Source organism: Camarhynchus parvulus, chromosome 9 (genome assembly GCF_901933205.1).
Source record: "Camarhynchus parvulus chromosome 9, STF_HiC, whole genome shotgun sequence".
In the NCBI taxonomy this organism is placed as follows: Eukaryota; Metazoa; Chordata; class Aves; order Passeriformes; family Thraupidae; genus Camarhynchus; species Camarhynchus parvulus.
In genome coordinates this window covers 2,279,973-2,292,980 of record NC_044579.1, presented here as the reverse complement: position 1 = coordinate 2,292,980, position 13,008 = coordinate 2,279,973, and positions in this window count along the sequence as shown.

The following is a 13,008-nucleotide window of genomic DNA, read 5'->3' as shown; positions in this document are numbered from 1 at the left end:
TTGGGATCATCAAATCCAACCTGTGACCTCACACCTCCAAGAGTGGCTCCAGGTCGGCCTGGAGAAGGAGGAAGGGCTCTGGGGACAACCAAAACTTCTTCCATTCAGGGTCCTGGGTCAGCCTGAAGTGCCTGAAGGGAAGCCAAAGTCACTTGGAAGCTGAGAGATGGAATGTGAAACCGAGGGATTGATCTCGAAGCTTTGGCCAAAAAAAATCCCGTGTGGTGAATGACAAAAGCTGAGATCAAATGTGCTGCTTTTTATCCCCATCTTTAAGGCCCTGAAATTAGTACATTTTCAATGGGAAGCTGAGTCTGAAATATCAAACCCAGCTCCAGAAATCTCCCTCTGTAGAGAAGATTCACTACAGGGAGATCCCGTGGGACAGATAGAAGCTGACAATTGAATAAATGAAGATGGAAGCAGAACAAGCTGACATCTTAATCAGCTCCTCTTCTGGAAACAAAGGCACTGCACAATTTCCTTCCTTATCCACCTCTTTCTCAACACCAGTTGATCATATCTGGCCACAGAAATTACTCTTTGACCTCTCTGGCAGCTGCTTCTGTTTGCAGCAATTTGTTTTTGCTACAGCCCATGTTTCCAGGGAGGAAAAAAAAAAAAAAAAAAAGAAAACCAGCAGCACTTCACAGCTCTACATAAAATTGTCACTGACCCAAATGTATGAATATCACTCCCTTTAGTAAGTCTCTGCTCAAATAAACAGCTCTCAGCATGTTTGCAACCTGCAACAACCAGGAGCAGGAGCTCTGAGCAGCAGCCTCTCCTCTAATTGCTTTCCCCTCCACCAGCAAGCAGCAGCTCTGCTCCCACTGGTGGGCCAGAACATTTCCAGGCAGGAATTTTTAATGTTCCCATCCAAACCGTGCTCCGTGGTAAGCTGGTCCTTGAATTCCTGACACTCTGTGATCGGGAATTCATAAAGCTCCCAAAATTCAGAGGAGTGGGGGGAGTCAGCACAAAGCCTGGCTGGAAGGGGGGGATGATTCACTTTAGAGAGGCTCCTGAAGCTCACATCAAATTTTAATAAGTCTTTGACTCTCTTTTGGAAATGTCATCTCCTAATGGCACCATGCAAAGATGCTGCTCCTCCTATTAAAATGCTCCCTTTAAAATGCTCAGATGCTCAGCTCGTGGTGCCTGAGAAGCTGTCAGAGAAGAGCTGAAAGCACCAGGGAGGAACACTCTGCTGCTGGGATGGTGTTGGGGTATTCAGCACCTGCTCCTGCTTTCTGCTCCCACAGGAAGGATTCCCCTGACTTCGGGGTCAGATGGAAAACCCACACATTTGGGGAGCTGAATGATTCTCGTCAAAGCTGGAGAAGAGACTCTTCAGCTCATCTAAAAAATGGCTGTGTGCTCAGCAAAGTCCTCCTGCACCTCTCAAGCCTCAAAATCGCACCTGAAACGCCAATTTGGCATGTGCCAGGTGGGTGTTCAAGGGCAGGGCAGAAGGGTGGAGCTGGCAGGGCGGGGATGAGGCAATGACAGAATCATGAGGGCTGGAAAAACCCTCCAAGGTCATCAAGCACACAGCCCAGCCCCCCTGGACTGGGATCTAACACACATTTACTGTCCTGGCCCCCCCTCCAGGATTGCTTTTACACAACTGCAGCCACACCAAACCAACAAAATTTACAAACCCACGACACGTTCAAGTTGGAAATATAAAAGTCATTCGTTCTCTCCTCTCCAAAACCTGTAATTAAAACAACTTCTTATTTAATCCCTTTCCTCCACCACTTTCTGTTCTCTTCTATCCCCTTTCCAACCTCTATTAATGATTGGGAATGATCCCCCACCACTTTTTGTAGTGGAAGAACCCAACCAGCAGAGCAGAGGAGGTGACTTTGGGGCGCAGCTGAATTGATAAAGGAATGTCTGCAGGAAAATGGGATTATTTGCAGGGGAAAACAGCAACAAAGTCTTTTTGTGCCAATCTCAATCAGGTCTCAGCCTGAAGCAGCTCCAGGCTGCAGGGATTTCTACACTCCTGGAAGGATAAATAATGCAGGGAGTGTATGCACACCTGGCTGGGAATCACAGCACTCCTGTGACAGGAAAACAAGGCTTTTATGGCCCAGGGGTGCCCCTGAATGTGATACAGCAGGAAAACCTGAATTAGGAACAAGGGACTAAAGCAAACTCGGTTTGTAGGTGCAGAGTGCCAAATTGAATCTTATTTTTCACCCCTTGCCATGGGCAAGGACGTCTCCCACTAGAGCAGGTTGTCCAACCTGGCCTTGGACATTATTCCAAGAGAAAACTGTAGGTTTTTTCCATGGGAAGGACACTGTGCTAGAGGTACTAAATTAATAAAAAACCTATTTTTGCTGTCCCCCAAATCAGATACAAATTCATTTTCATCCTGTCACCTGTTGGTAGAAGAGACCAGCCTTAGCTGAAGCCTGATCTTCCTCCCCTCCCCTTATTAAATCTCACTAATTGCACAGGAAGTTTTATGTTCAAATTGATGCAAAACACAGATGAACTTCTAATATTTCACCCTACAGGCCCAATTCACCCCAGATTTGCTTTCTGCAGGACTTTGAGTGGCTGCAGGGAGCACAGCAGTGGGAGCAGGAATCACTGGACACACAATTCCCTTCTGAGACCCTTTCATCTGTAGTTTCACATCTATTCCATTTCCAGCCTCCCTTTCTAAGGGCAATAATTTCCTATTTTCCAGTTTTACAGGGCTTGTGAGAGGCAAACGAAGAACATTTCCAGAATAAGGAAATGTTTACATGTAAAATTAGTATTCAGGAGCAAGAAGAGCTGCACAATCTGCTCTGCACGCTTCAAGCCAAGAAATTTCATGTGAACATTGAATTTTTTATTTTTAGTTGTAGCATTGTGCTTGAAGAATTGACAGCTGAGCTCCCTTTTGGGGATTCAGCTTTGTATACCAATTTAGTAATAAAATTAACTTTCCCAGCACATTTCATGTGCAAACACTTCTAACAAAGTATCAGCCTGGTTTTGCTGCTGTATCATGAAATTCTCTCTTCTTGTGCCACATCAATCCCCACTTTTTAGGTCAGAGGTTAAATATTGTATCTAGAATGTAAATCCATTAAAATGTCAATAATTAGAGAGGTACCATTTATAAAGCTCTGGGTGTAACATTTTCCTCACAGTGTGTTGGTAAGAATTAATTCAGTTCAATTAACATCCCAAACTGAAAAAGCTGATAAAACACTGATAGGGAAATATGAAAAATGATCCCCAGCTGCACTTGGTTGTACAGAAAAATCTGAATGAGGAACTGAGCTTCTAAAAATAGGTTTAATTTTTTTTTTTTTTTTGGAGTAGTATTGAATTATTGAATTGGATTCCACGAGTGCAGCCTGGATAATGGATTCAGGAGATTCAGCCCTGAAGGATTTACCAGAGGATCAGATAAATATAGGCAGAGACATGAGGAGAAATATTCAGATACCACTAAGAGCTTCCAAGCAAAACCTTGGGTATAAAACCAGCTGAGCAGGGGACAAACTGAGTGTTTGGCTTAATTAGACAAAGCCTTAATTTTAATGAACTTTCCAGAATGACAAGTATTAAAGACCACAGCAATTTCTAGCAGCCAGAACCTGATGGGTTGGGTGAGAATTTTGCCTACAGCTCTGAAGCCTCTGAGCATCCCCACCATGCAGGAACCCATCCCAAACCTTCCCAGAGAGCTGATTTTAAACCCTTGGGCTTTTCCCCCTTCTCTGTAACAAGGCATGCTGTCAGTGATTATTTCTCACATTCCCTCATGCTCCAAACATTGCTTGGCAGGGTCAGAAATGTAGAGGCAATGGAGGGTTTATTTTCCAGGTAACACAGCCCTTTTAATTGCCTATTCACCTGGGTTTAGATGGAGATGAATAAAGGGAAGTCACCCATTTCATATTCAGTGAGAGTAACTTGTTCCACCAAGGATGAACTCAGTCTCCACGGCCCAGCCCAGCAACCAGGAGAGATGGAACAGGGAGAGCAGCACCTGGGAGAGCTCCAAGGAATGAATTTGCCATCAGAAACGCAGCTCTGTGCCTGCCAGGACCACTGCACCCTGATTTTTATCAACTGGGAGGCCCCTGTGGTAACCTGGGTTAATCAGTGGCTGAGCAGCTCCCATAAATGGAATTTCGACTATTTTTGGGCAGGTAGAAACTGCCAAGGGGACATGGATAAAGGAGGAGCTGCACTCAAAGTCACTCTTGAAATGTGCTGTTGTCCAGAATTTGCTGAATTTTGCAGATTTAAACCCAATCCTCAACATTTCCACACGTCACGAAATGTTATTTTTATAACACGTTTGTGTTCTACTCAGTGATGCTTCCTCCTTCCACACAGCACCATTAATAGAGGGATTGTGGTGAAAATCAGCTGAATTACTGAGAAATAGAGGCTTTAGATTAATAGAGAAATAGATGTAGGTTTTATACCTCTGATAATCATTTTTCCAATTAATTTTTCCATCACAGTTATTACTTTTGATCAATTAGATTCAGACACCCAGGGCCATATCACCATATTATTCATAAGGCTGCATTTCAGTGAAATTGCAGTTTTACCAGCAGAAAAAGAGGCTTCTCCAGTTGCTGGTCCAGGAAATTGAGGGAGAGAGAGGCAAAAATTCTCCTGGGAGACCCCAGCTCCTCCTCATCCATGGTCAGGAGGGAACTCAGGTGTCCATTCTCTCTCTGGCCATACAAAACAAGGATTTATTCCTCAGCACAGCCACCCCAGCCTTGCTGATTTTGCTTTTTCCTCCTGAATTTTCTCCTTCTTTAAAGGCTGTTTTACAGGGGTTTGAATATCATCAAGAAGAAAGTTTACATTTCAACACTCTTAAATACTTGACAAATCCCCAAAGCCAAGGAAATTCAGCTTTAGGGCTGGCAATCCAGACTGACACTCCAACCTCGCTGCCACAGCCCCAAACTCCTTCCTTTTGTGCATTAAAGCCAGACCTCTTCACTAAATACTGATTTCTTTTTTTGTGGCAAAATTACAGTAACGAGTGCTCCAGTTTCACTAAACCCCAGTACCTACAAGATTTGGATTACTAAAATGTAACCTAAATCCTTTCTGCTGCTGCTGTGTGCATTTGAAGATAAGTAGCAGGGTGAGCAGGCTAATAATGGCTTGGAATCTCCTACGGATAGTTCAGCGCATCTCTAATTTCATTGCAACTCTTTTTCTCATTAAATTTAGATGAAAGACCAAGACATCTATTTCTTGCTTGCTATTTTATTTTTTTTTAAATTTTTTTTTATTTCCTTGAAGGTATTATGAGAGTTGTGTTATATAAACTCTGAAATACAAGGGGAAAAAGCCCCTGTAGCAGATTAATTGGTGTTGTATTTCCAATTTTGATTGATTATTGTGGGAATGATGCTGGGCCATGACAATTAAAGTAATGTAGGAATTAACATTAAACTGGGCTTCTAACTCACCTTGCTGTAGATGTGGGATTAAAACAGGTCCTTTTTATTTGTTTAGGATAATTTTAAAGGCATTTCTGCCACTCAACTCCTAATTAAAACAGTCTTCAAGTGGAAAAAACTCAATCCCAGCCTTTTGTGGCAGTGGAAAAATCCCCATTTTCTCTTTCCCACCCACCCAGCCAATCCTACCTGAGAGCAAAGACCAGAGTGAGCATGGGAGGTGCTGTTTGACCCCTTCCCTTTTGGATTCATCCAGCAAAATGGACAAAAACTGGAAAAAGAAAAAGAAAAAGGGAATTAAATAGAAGGTTTTGAGTAGGGCTGAGAGGAATTTCCATGGTGAGCAAACAGTTCCAGCACTCTGTAACTTTCTGGCTTCACCTTCATTGTCTCAACCATCTCTTGGCTCAGCTCCCACCAGGGTTTGGGAATATCTCTGACCTGAATTTTCCAGGAAAAAAAATACATTTTTAGGAGAAAAGATGGATGATGCAGATGAAAATACAGAAATGCATTTTAAAGTGTGAGAAAAGCTTTCTAAGGAGCAGATGAAATAGGGGAAAATGTTTTTTGGGGGTCCCAGCTTGCCTTAACAAGACAGGAATTCAAAAGGATTCCTGGTGAGGATCTGTTGGTGTCAACAGAGAAGTTAAATTAAATCTTGCCCAAACTCAAAATTGGGCAAAATTCAACTGAAATTGCCCAATTGAAAATGAAATCTTGCCCCAAACGGCAGAGATTTAACCCAGGGGTGGAACCTCAGCACAGAGAGCTCCAGGGCTGGCTTTGCCTCTCCTCAGCTGTGGCTCATTAATTCTTGACTCAATTTCCAGGTCTGGCACCTTTCTCCCTGTATTGGAGGTATTTGCCTCCCAAGTAATTCCAATATTCAGGTTCCAGAGGTGTTTGCTGCCTCTGGCTCAGCTGATATTTACTTGTGAGAGACTCAGCTGAAGCCACTGGTAATTTCTGTGAGGTGTTGGCATGAATTTTCTCACTCTCCTGCCTCGTTGCTCCAGTTTGTAAATCCCAACATTGCCTAATTTCCCCCCCCCCTTTTACTTACATTTGACAGGTTCATTGACTGTGGGATGTTTACTCTGTGCTATTTGCTTCCTTGGCTCTGGTATCCAGCAAAAAGACTTAATTTAGCTCAAAAAGACTAAATTTAGCTCAAAAAGACTTCATTTAGCGCGTGTTGAGTGTTTATCTGAGCCTAAATCCATTTATTCCAAGTTAAACTTCCAAAGAAATTATTGTAACCTTCACTACTTGGGTGTTAACAACCTCTGTACACTTTCATTTCTGATTAGAAGGGATGAAGGAAATGTAATGATATAATAATTTGCTGAGAGCTGTCTAAAAAAATGTTCAGTCCTCTTTTATTCCTGTGCTAGCAGATGAGGCAAATTCTATTTCCTGGAGAAATCAATGCTGATGAATGCTAGGCTTAATAATTGATGTTTTAAATATGTATTCCACATTTAAAAACAATGGCCAAAGTTTATTATTACAAGTATCTTCTCCAAGGTTATCATCTACCAGCTGAACAAAGGATAAAATCACAATAATGGGAGAGCAACAGTGCTTGTAAAAGAATTATTCATAAATACATTAAGACCCAGCTGAAGACTTGTGTCAATAATTACCTTCATACAACAACACCCAGAGCTGATGTGCTGCTGCTGTCCTCGTGCAGACAGATATTAACACTTAATTCTTTCCACATTTATGGGGCCTGGAGGAATTGCAGGCTGTAAACAGAGCTGCCAGCTTCGACTGGTGATAAATTTATTTCCTAGGAGATGAACTGTGCTGGGCCTGAATGGGTGTGAGAAAGTCAGGAAAGGCCTGAGTTTTCCCCACATCTTTTTTATTTGATGGTAAAATCAGAATGGTTTGGGTTGAAAAGAGCATTCATGATCATTTTGTCCCATTCTTGCTGTAGCAGTGACACCTTCCACTGTGCCAGGGCGCTCCAATCCCAATCCAGGCTGGCCTTGGGCACTGCAGGGATCCAGGCGCAGCCACAGCTGCTCTGGGAATTCCATTCCAGCTCCTGCCCACCCTCCCAGCCAGGAATTCCTTCCCAATATTTCATCCACCCCTGTTTGTCAGTGTGAAGCCATTCCCTGTGTCCTGTCCCCTCATTCTCTCAGAAATTATCTCTCTCCATCCTCCTCACAGCTTTCCTCAGATTTCCCACTTCCCATTCTTTGCTCCCTCCCAATCAGGGCACAGAAGAGAATTTTTCTCACCTGCAGTAGGAAAATCACCCACAGTTCTGCTGTGATTCCAGCAAAACCTCACTCTCACCTTCCTGCCAATAACAAGGAGGTTTTTCCCCTCAACCCCCAGTCCTGGTGGTCTCAAACCTTCCTGTAGGGAAATCCCTCCATTCTTTGGGAGTGTTTCTGTCTGCTAAATCCCATCCAAGGGCAGATTTCGGGTGTTCTGCTGCAAGAACCAGCTCAAGGTTGTTCTTCAGCTCCGTTTGAGGCGAGCAGAGCTTGCCCAGCTGCGGAAATGAAGAAGAAATTTCCACAGAGCTTGGAAAGGACAAAACTGGGATGTGGTAACACCTCCCCTTCCTTTGGGATTTTGGGATTATGGCATGGGGGTGAGGAATTCAGGCTCTGCTTTTGGAAGGAGCCAGCTTTGGTTCAGCTCCTGGCATTAGCTGAAAAAGAAAAGAAAGGAGATAGGATTGGATCATCAGAAAACTTCCCAGCCCTGGGCTTCCTGCAGCTGAGTGCAGTTCCCTGGATTTGACAGAGCAGATCAATGAAGAAAATATATTAAAAAAAAAAAAAAAGAAAGAAAATATATAAAAAAAAGAATAGAGAACAAAGAATATATAAATATATAAAATAAATATATAAATATATAAAATAAAAATAAATATATAAATATATAAAAATATATAAATATATATAAAGCTATAAATATAAAACTATAAATATAGAAAATAAATATATTTATATATAAATATATAAAGAATAGAGAACAAAGAATATATAAATATGTAAAAATATTAATATATTTTAAATATATATATATATAAAAATACATAAAGAATATATAAAATAAAGAATATATAAAGAAAATATGAACCCTGAATTTCTGTTGCAGCACTCACCTGAAATCCAGCAGAATCCTGTCCAGAACTGCCTGTCCAGGCTGGATCAACACCAAAGCTCCATGTTTTTCTGGAAATAAAAAGCAATTATAAAAAAACTGTTAAATTAGGAGATCTCTGTGGTCTGGTCATCCCTTTCCAAGACAAAATTTCATGGCTTGTGTGCTCCACATGGAGAAACAGAGGGGATCAGAGCTGATTTAAAACTTCTGGCTCTGCAGAGGCTTTGGAAAGGCAGTGAAGGCATTTCTTCAATTTCAGGTGTTCATGTGGGTAAAGATTTCTCTTTCATCTCCAAGAACGAATTAGATGAGGGTTAAAATCCCAAAATAACAGAATTAAGGTCAGGAAAGATAGAAACCTTTTCCAAGGGCATGAAGGGGACAAGGGGGATGGTTTCAAACTGCCAGAGGGGAGAGGTAGATGGGATTTTGGGAAGGAATTCTTGGCTGTGAGGAGCAGGGATAAATGGGATATTTGGGAAGAAGGATAAATAGGATTTTGGGAAGGAATTCTTGGCTGTAAGGGCAGGCATAAATGGGATATTTGGGAAGAAGGACAAATGGGATATTGGGAAGGAATTCTTGGCTATGAGGAACAGGGATAAATGGGATTTCAGGAAGGAATTCTTGGCTGTGAGGGTAGGGATAAACAGGATAATTCAGGATATTGGGAAGGAGAATAAATGGGATTTTGGAAAGGAATTCTTGGCTATGAAGAGCATGGATAAATGGAATATTAGAAAGGAATTCTTGACTGTGAGGAGCAGGGATAAATGGGATTTTGGAAAGGAAGTCTTGACTGTGAGGAGCAGGGATAAATGGGATTTTGGAAAGGAAGTCTTGACTGTGAGGAGCAGGGATAAATGGGATTTCAGGAAGGAGTTCTTGGTTATGAAGAGCAGGGATAAATGGGATATTGGGAAGGAGGATAATGGGATATTGGGAAGGAACTCTTGGCTGTGAGGATGGGAAGGCCCTGACACATCACCCCATGTCCTTTATCTATTTCAGAACCCAAAAATTTTGTTTCCCTGAGTCCTGTTAAGCACTGAGACCTTTTGTGACTCTCAGAGAATTTTCCCACTTCCTTTTAATCTCCACCAAGCTTGAAGTTTCGTGTAACCAGTTTTAAACGTGTCACCAGAGAGTTTATTTGGCTACAGGCAGCGTTTTCATGACGGGTTTTGGTTTTTCTTCCGAGCTGATAAAAATGGAATTAGCAGGTATTAGCAACTAAATTAGTCAGGAGGCATTAATAACAAAGGAACCTGCTCAGGTTCACTGAAGCAGATATAATTCTCATCACAGGTATTTTTTTTTTCAGTAAGTTGTTTGTTTGCGTTGCTTTTCAGGTATTATTTCTTAAGACATTAATTCTTCTTAAGCACGGCTCAATGAACTCAAGAACTTGCCTCAAGACTTTTGTTCCTCCCCATCCTCTCCTTTGACTCCCAGATAAAATGTCTGTATTCCCTGGAGAGTTTTTAATTCAGCCTCCAGAACAGCATCATTTCCAAAGCCTCCAGAGAAAAAGGAGTTATGGAGCAGCAGCTGTGGAAAAAAGCAGGTTCAGGCTGGTGGAATTAGTGCTCTGCTGAATTTCTTACAAATTCTGGGAAAACAGTGACTTTGAACATCACAGCACTGCAGCAGGAGTTGTAAAAAACTGCTGCTGAGCTGGGGTATGAATTGGTTTTCCCAAAAGCTGTGCTTGGTGTCAGATTTGCTGGTTCAACTATCACCAGATGAAGCCGTATTCAAATAACCTCTAGTCAGGATGGAAAAATGCACGGAATTCCACCCAAATTTAAGGACACGGATAATGAATTCCTTTGGTTGTGACATTTCTATCTTCAAATCTTCTGTACAATACCACGAAAGTGAGACCATCTTAACATTAAATGAGCTAGAGGGCAACTCTAAACTGGGAATGACCCATTCACATTTTTCCTTCAAGCTTTTAAGCATCTCCACTAATAACTAAAATATTTCTGAAATGGGCTGACCTTTACATTCTGTTGGGAGGGAAAAAAAGCTTCTTTTCTTTTGGGAAATGCCTCCCTCCACTGAATCATTTCCAAGCCTCCAGGCAACTCTCAGTATCAAATATTCTGTTGTTACAACTATTTCTAACATCATTTTATAAGTGGACTCTGAGAGAAATTAGCCCTAATGTCTAAAATTAAAATCTTCCGAGAAACTCAATTTATGTAATAAATTATGTATGTATGCAATTTATGTAATAAAACACCAATAGAATTTGGGAATTATTTGATCCAGACCTTCAGCTTTGAGTGATTTCTGTCATGGGACTGAAAAAAGCTCAATGGGAAGGTCCCAAGCCCTGAGTGATTGGGTTATGAACACCGTCAGAGAAATTATTTGGGGTTTTTTATCTGCATTTCAGCCACAGCAGTCACTGAAATATTTGCCCAAGATAGCTGAGAATGATGATTAAAATAGACAGAACGTTCATCAATGTTTACCAGACAAATATTTCTCAGAAGATCAACAAAACTGAAATGTCAAATTTTGACAGATCTGTTCTTTTCAGTGCAGTATCTTGGATTGGACCTAATGAAAGGATGTGACAATTCAGTGAATGAGGATGATAACAAATTAATGTATTTATTGTCATGATTAGTGAAAAATGTGGGAATGAAAACAAGAACTTCCTTTGATTTAATTATATTCACTGCATTAATTGTGAAATCATCAGCCCATTGGTTCTCTGAGCGAAATATTTTAGTTCATTTGAGTCTGGCTAAGTGTTGGAGATAAAATATTCTATTTCACAGTGTTGTCTTTGGCCTCTATTATCTGGAGGGTTGATTAGTGGCAATCAATAATCAGTTACCTGGTTATGGTCTGAATGCTCAGGGTGATCCCTGGAACCTGGAAGACAAATGAAATAATTCCATGAAGAAAGAGAGAAAGCTGTGGAAAGTTTGTCTGTACAAAAAAAAAAGAGGACATAAACAGAACACTGAATTTTTGGATAAACAGAAGCAAAGCACCAGAAAATTTGTTTTAAAAAACAATAATCAACAGGATATTTGGATCAAGATCTTCAAACACTGAGGAGCATCAGAAGCTGGACCAAGCCCAGCTCATCCAACAAGGCTGCTCCAGTCTAAGCACTGGAAATTGGGCTCCAGAATGTGTAAATTCTTCCCATAAGCAGGGATTTGATAATTCTTCCCACAAGCAGGGATTTCTGAACAAGTGCAGCATTGCATGCGTGCTCTGGGTTCTACCCTGGCAGCTGAGGCTTGCCCATGGCTTTCTGCACCAGAGCTGCTTCCCTGCCTTTCAGACCCGTGGCTTACTCATATTTATCTGTTTTTATCTCTCCACTTCACTTCTCCCCTTGCTTCCCCAGATTAAACTGTGACTGAACTCCTAAAATCATTATCAGAACCTGCCTTTAGCACACACATTTCCCGTGCAGGTTCTTCTCTGTGACCATCCCCAGTCTCTACACAATCTGCAAGGGAGAGATTTTATTCCAGGTGTTTAACCCCTGATTTTTAATAACCACAGGGCCTGCTTAATAGAGCAAAACCAGAACCATCCAGTGACAATGTGGGTCTGACAGCCAGACCTCCTAAAACCTCGTTAGCTTCTGTCCCAGGAAATGTGGGAGCTGTTCCCCCCCATAGATGGCTGTGGGAAAGGAAATCAAATCCCCACTGCCCTCAGACCTTTCATGGAAACTCTGCAAAATCCTGAGCTGCCTGGGAGCCTCTCCAGGACCACCCTGGGCTTTTGTGGGGGCACAAAATTTCGAGGAGGGGACAGATCCCAGTTATGGGTCGCAGGTGGCATCCACAGCTCCTGCCGTGGAGCCAAACCCAACCTTCCTGAGAGCCAGAGCATCCCAAAAATAAAAATAAAAATAAAAATAAAAATAATCTTAAAAACAACAAAAAAAATTAAAAATAATCCTAAAAAATTAAAAATAAATAAAAATATATTAAAAAAAAACAAAAATAAAAATCATTTTAAATAAAAATAATTTTTAAAATAATTTAAAAAATAAAAATATTAAAAACCCCCCAAAATAAAAAATAATTTAAAAATAAACATAATTTACAACATAAAAATACTTTTTAAAAACCAAAAATAAAAATAAAAACAAATCTTAAAAAATTATAGGAATTTTAAAAAATGCCACCTGTATGATATCACCTATTTCCACACATGGCACATAGATAGAACTCTTTAAATAGAGTTCATATTCTCTATATGAAATAATTTATATAAGCAGAGGATATCTGTGTAAACTATCTACAGAAATAGTTTCTATAAAGACACAATTTCTGTGTAAACTATAAAAATAGTTTCTATAAAGAAAGAAAAACCATCTAAACTATTTAGGGTGTATAAAGATATATAGATATATAAA